The following is a 6,884-nucleotide window of genomic DNA, read 5'->3' on the forward strand; positions in this document are numbered from 1 at the left end:
AAACCACTTTTTCAGACTGAAAACTGAAAAATAATTTAATCAGTCTGTACAGGACAGAGCTGCAGGCTACATCAGTTTAGTCTAAGTTTGTACCTGATGTTCTCAACATTGGACAAGTAGGCAGTAATAAAATACAGCTTCCAGTTACTTTCTATAAATTGAGCTAATGTTAAGTTCCATAGCAGCTGTGTAGCTGCTGTAGAAGCTTTCCTGTTCAGCTGCGCAGTCTGAAGGGGAGGGGAGATGTTAGCTAACTTAGCGCTAACCGGCTTCACTTTTCCAGCAGGTGGGAAACAACAGACTTTTCTTGGTCTTGAGAAGCTATCACACTGTAACAGACACCATACATTTACTAGCAGAATATTTTCCTCCGCTCGCATTCACCGTCACTTTCTGCCGCTTGGAAAATCAAACACTCGCTATGCACCTCCTGATTCAGAGTTACGTTGCTCTTATAACACCATCACCCATACGTGACGTATGTTCTGCATAGAACGAGGAGAGGAAGTGAGCCGAGCATTGAGTGCTGCCGTGCTCGAAAAACTCCCTTTTAGCCAGTAGAAACCCTGAGGAGGTCTAATCCTGTTCTGAATTTAAAGACAACCAGGCAGCTAACATGCACACTTCAATATTTATCGCAAGCCATAACGTCATCATAATATTTGACAATGTTATCGCATATTGCAGATTTTCCACATATGGTGCAGGCCTAGTATATAGTGCATTTGGGAGAATGAATCCACATTTTGTGCTTTAGCGAGTATCTGGTGCAGCAGGACGGTGTGTGTGGGATTGAGTCAAAATAAACTACAGTGTGTGTGTTCATGATGATGAAGGAGCATTGTAGCAGTATATATCATTTTTATTTATCGTGATACGTCTACACAGCCTCATACCCAGGCACAATAACTGCGAACAAAGTTTACTAGAAACATTACTCAATAAGCTAATGGATTCTGCTGTGATCCAAATTTGACTGGAAGAATAATAAGAACCGACTCTGTGCTGCTGGAATGAGGCACATTTTCCATAACAGAGGAAACAGGTCATCAGTGAAGGAGACAAGGAGGTGGATTCTGGAAAGTGTTGGGTGAAAGTACCATAGACGTGTCGCTTTCTACAAAAGGCCACATCTGTGCTTGTGTCCCATTAATATTGACTGTTTATACACACAGAGCTAAACAAGGCTGCATGGAGATGAAGGCCATGAGGTCCTCCTTACTGGGCCCTTTTGAAGTCCTCCAGAGCCAGGCACTCAAACTGGACAACAGGACACCTTTGATTGGATTGAACTGTGTCCTTTAGTACATCAACCTCACTATGTTCTATTTGTGAACACATATTTGAAGGAATACATGTAAATCTGTGACTTTCGTCTGTCATGTTCATTTATGAGTGTCTGGTGTGTTTCTTAGTTGTCCACTCATAGCTGACATGGCCTCAAAAGAAGTAAAAATCTAGACTCGGGCTAACATATAGAGTTCAATACCGCCGTCATCTCCAGCAGTAGGCACCCTGTGCTGCTTTTTCTCATGGTAACTACATCATACTAGCTCTAGTGAAAGGTCATGGGATTGGTAGAAACAGACAAGGGGAAAACAGGACCCCTGGGGGACTGCAATCACTGTGAAAGAGCTTGTTAGTGTAGCTGTGGAAGAGGTCAATGAAAGGGCAGCCCAGAGGGCCACTTTAGGAGCAACAGATGTGAAAGGCCAGAGAGAGCTCCTCACACATTATCTCAGCGAAGATATGATATTTCTAAGACATGTACAACTTGGTCTGGGAATGGTCTAATCCAGTGATGCGCAAGAACATTGCTGAATTGGTCCGTCCGAACGAAAGACGTTCTTGTACCACTTTCTAATAAGGCATCCTCTATGAAGGTAGTGGTGGCTTTATTAAACGTCAATAAAGCATCTAATCTATAAGTTAGAAACCATAAGTAAGAACAAGTTTTGGGTTGTAGAAGCCAAGTTGTAGGAAAATCTTTTTGGTGTTCACCCTTTAGGTTAACCCTTTCTAGTAAGATGGTTAATGACAAATTTACTGATGCTTTATAGATCAATTAGAAACCATTAAGAAGAACATGTTTGGGTTTCCCAAGTCTCAAAAAATGAGTTAATCAAGTTATTTGATGTCACTATTCAAAAGGATCAGAATGCAATAATAGCTCATTACTATTTTATAATCCTTACTGAAGCTATGTGAGCTCCTCCTTATCCATAAAAGCATAGGAGACAACTACTAAACCTCCTTCAAGTAATTAAACATTTTATTCAGTAAAGACTAAATATAAAAAATAGTGGACTAACTTATTTATATTAACTAAATTATCGTTCTTTTCTTTCGACCTGACACTATTCACCATCCCCTGAAAGTGGCATGAATTAAAGCTGTAAGTCCCATCTGAGGCTGCAGCCTACACCATCATTTTTTACCTTTTAATTCCATGAATTTAATTATTAATAATGACTGTAAGTTAAACCCCATAAAACTGACCAAATACAATAAAGTAAGGGGGAATTTTACCCATCCAAAAACCCTTTGACAATGCTGACAAGCACATCATTAATTTGCACCCCAAAATATTTAAGACCCCTGACATAAAACAAAATCTGAACCTTGATAACATCTTAAATGGGTAATTAATGCGTTTGCCAGATATTTCAAATGAAGGCTTTAAAGTGTGAAGTGTTTAGTGTGTTTTAGGGATAAATTCAGGATTAATTAAGTATTAAGAGTATTTAAGGGTTTGTGCCACTTGTAGAATGGGTCTACATTGAAGGGCAACTTATAGTTCAGTCATCCTCTCTTTCAATAAACAAATATTGTGAGCAATATTTTCCTAGTCAACCCAGTCATTCCCAGTCATTGCGGTTTCTAAAACGTTTAGATTTTGTTTTTCAGTAAAGCCTCACCTCCTCCAGGATCTGGTCCAATTGGCCCAGGATAACGGGCTCCACCTGTTCCAAAGACAACATCCACGCGGTGAGGTGTGCGTCCCGCTGCTGCTGCTCCAGACTTACTATCCTGGACTGCAACTCCGAGGTCCGCACAAAAACCACAATGCAAACTCCAATGCACAGAACAGATACTGCAACGCAAATCGTTACGCCAGACAAATCTCTCCAGTTCCTCCGCAGTGGCTGTTTTAAAGATCCCTGCGTGCCGCGAGTCCTCTCTTCACCCGGTTTACCAGCGACTCCCCACTTCTGACCCTCTTCCATTTTACACGTCTGACTTTGGTTTTATCCACAAGGAAATCCCTATCTTCATCAGTTGAATACCAACAGAAGAGGAATCCTGCCGACCCGCAGCTCTGGTGCTTATGAGAGAGTCTCTCTCCGTTGGAGAGGGGAACAGTTTTGCAGATGTCTTTTTTTCTTCTTCAAACTGTCTCCAAATCCATTCGCTGCTTCTCCTATGAACGATCCCGGTCCACCGTAGGTCAGCCTTCAGTGCGCGTCTCTGAAACCCGACCCAGCCTCCCTCCTCTGCACAACTCTGGATGCCGCGGGCTCTTTGCTCACAGTGCATGCTCCTCCTCTGCGAGGCTTTAGGTGCCGGGGCGGGACTGATGGCGGTGCTGCTGACCCCTTTGATCCGCGTAGCCTACTTGGTGAGGGATATTTTTAGGGTTCGCAAAGCCAGGACTCAAACAGTCACACAGCCGGCATACAGAGGCTTTCTGACAGAAGTGCCATTCACCACAACGAACTCATACCAACATGTATATCTGTTCCTTTCAGTTGCATGAAATTGGAATAAGTTACCTTTGCACATTAAAATAATAAGTAGAAGAAGGGTGGTGGGTGTGAGCCAGGGAGCCAGAGGGATAGAGAGCTAAGAAGAAGTTAGCATGTAGCGCTTGGTGATGGCAGAGGTGTGTTTTTGGCATTGGCTATGGCCCACAGTAGCCTGTATCTTGTTCAGTAATAAAGAGCGAGTAAAACCAGCTATCATCTCATAGGTTCTTATTCAGGGACGCTACAATATTCTGTTCTAAATCCCAAAAGCCAGCACATCACTGGATCAGTCCTCCTTTCAGTTTACCTTCTTGTTGGAACCAGTTACAGAAAACAACTAAACTATCAACATTTGTCTCTCATTCAAAAAAATAATCTCCAACACATTTACTGAAACCTGTAACTGCTTCCTGTGATGATGATTTATGATACTCCTGCCCATACATTTTCTTCTTCTGTTTGTCCCCTGGTGTACTGCCCTTTATATTGTTTTTTTGGTGGTGCGACAGCAGATACTTCTGTAGGGTGAACAGGCTGCGGCTCGGTGGGTGCCAAGTAAAAGCAATGATACTTCATTAGGGCTCTGGTGTCAATCAGGATGCACAATACATAAACATCATCCAAACAAAGACATAAATATAAACATGGTAAATGGACTGTACTTGTATAGTGCCTTTCTACTCTTCCGACCACTCAAAGCGCTCAAGAGTAACAATTAAAAAAGAACACGAAACAGATGCAAACTACACATGGTCCATTTAATATATATCACAATTGTAATCTTTATTAAATAAACAATAAGTTTGTTGTAACTAGTTAGTTAGTTGATGTGGAGCATATTTTAACTACTTCATATAATGTTGGATAATTTAATCTACCGTAGCGTTCAAAAGTTTGGGGTCACCCAGACAAGTCACACTTATCCATCAAATGAGTTGCAAAATTAATAGAAAATATAGTCAAGACATTGACAAGGTTATAAATACTGATTTTTATTTGAAATAATAATTTTGTCCTTCAAACTTTGCTTTCACCCCACGCTTCCTGAAGCACCTCCCACAAGTTAGATTGGCTTGATGGGCACTTCTTACGTACCATACGGTCAAGCTGTTCCCACAACAGCTCAATAGGGTGACTGCGCTGGCCACTCCATTACAGACAGAATACCAGCTGACTGCTTCTTCCCTAAATAGTTCTTACATAGTTTGGAGGCGTGCGTTGGGTCATTGTCCTGTTGTAGGAGGAAATTGGCTCCAATCAAGCGCTCTCCACAGGGTATGGGACGGCGTTGCAAAATAGAGTGATAGCCTTCCTTATTCAAAATCCCTTTTATCTTGTGCAAATCTCCCACTTTACCAGCACCAAAGCAGCCCCAGACCATCACATTACCTCCACCATGCTTGACAGATGGTGTCAGGCACTTCTCCAGCATCTGTTCACTTGTTCTGCATCTCACAAATGTTCATCTGTGTGATCCAAACACCTCAAACTTAGATTTGTCTGTCCCAATCTTCCTCTGTCCAATATCTGTGTTCTTTTGCCCATCTTAATCTTTTCCTTTAATTGGCCAGTCTCAGATATGGCTTCTTCTTTGCCACTCTGCCTAGAAGGCCAGCATCCTGGAGTTGCCTCTTCACTGTGGACGTTGAGACTGGCGTTTTGCGGGTACCATTTAATGAAGCTGCCAGTTGACGACCTGTGAGGCGTCTATTTCTCAAACAAGAGACTCTGCTGTACTTGTCCTCTTGCTTAGTTGTGCACCTGGGCCTCCCACTTCTCTTTCTGTTCTGGTTAGACCCTGTTTGTGCTGTTCTCTGAAGAGAGTAGTATACACTGTTGTAGGAAATTTTCAGTGTCTTGGCAATTTCTCGCATGGAATAGCCTTCATTTCTCAGAACAAGAATAGACTGTTGAGTTTCAGATGAAAGTTCTCTTTTTCTAGCCATCTTGAGAGTATAATCGAACCCACAAATGCTGATGCTCCAGATACTCAACTAGCTCAAAGGAAGGCCAGTTTTATAGCTTCTCTAATCAGCACAACAGTTTTCAGCTGTGCTAACATAATTGCACAAGGGTTTTGTAATCATCAATTAGCCTTTTAACATGATTAGCTAACAAAATGTACCATTAGAACACAGGAGTGATGTTTGCTGGAAATGGGCCTCTGTACACCTATGTAGATATTCCATTATAAATCAGCTGTTTCCAGCAACAATAGTCATCTACCACATTAATAATGTCTAGACTGTATATCTGATTAATTTAATGTTATCTCCAATGAAGAAAACAGTGCTTTTCTTTCAAAAAATAAGGACATTTCTAAATGACCCCAAACTTTTGAACGGTAGTGTATAATAATGCATCTTATTTTATAAACTGATCATGTAATTTTCATGTAAATTATTGATCTGAAAAGTAACTAGTAACTATAGCTGTATAATTAAAGTATAAAGTATAAATTATGCAAAATAAAAGATGTCACTATTTCAGTGTATCCATTGCTGAAGAGAATTTACAACTATGGTATTATGCTTGTCCATTGACCATTAAAAGCTAAATTGTTCTGTTTTTATGTGGTGGCTACCTCATGACCCAATGCTAATTGTTCCCTAAAATTGATAGGTGCACTACCCTTAATAAAGTGTTTTCTGTTCTGCTGCAGCTTGGCTCGAAGCTGATTGAAAGACCAGTCAAATCAAGATGGTTGACCTCATGCAGTGGCTCGTCAAATGCATTTTTGAAAAAGCACATGGGTAGCTTTCTTAATGGTCTCAGGCCACCGCAGAAGGCTTTTTAAAATGCAAAGAAATATTTTCCTGTCTTGTGTACTGTAATTGTAGTCTGACCAAAAGATGTCCCGTTGAATGTCAGCCACATCTTAGGACGCCATGTTTCTGCAGAGGTTTATGACGGTGGCTTGATGGGCAGGAATAACTACGTAATGACTCCATGTCCTTGTAATTATAATGTGGCTTGGTTTGGCCAGATGGCTTTGTATTTCTCAGGGCTGAAAAACACACTTTGAAAGGTACGGTTATTGCAATCATGGGATGCTTTTAAATTAATAGTCACTAATCCTGCTGTTAAAGCTGTGGTAAAGATTGTAGTTGTAAAGTTACTTGAGAATGAGTTTAGCAT

Source organism: Micropterus dolomieu, linkage group LG01 (assembly GCF_021292245.1).
Source record: "Micropterus dolomieu isolate WLL.071019.BEF.003 ecotype Adirondacks linkage group LG01, ASM2129224v1, whole genome shotgun sequence".
In the NCBI taxonomy this organism is placed as follows: Eukaryota; Metazoa; Chordata; class Actinopteri; order Centrarchiformes; family Centrarchidae; genus Micropterus; species Micropterus dolomieu.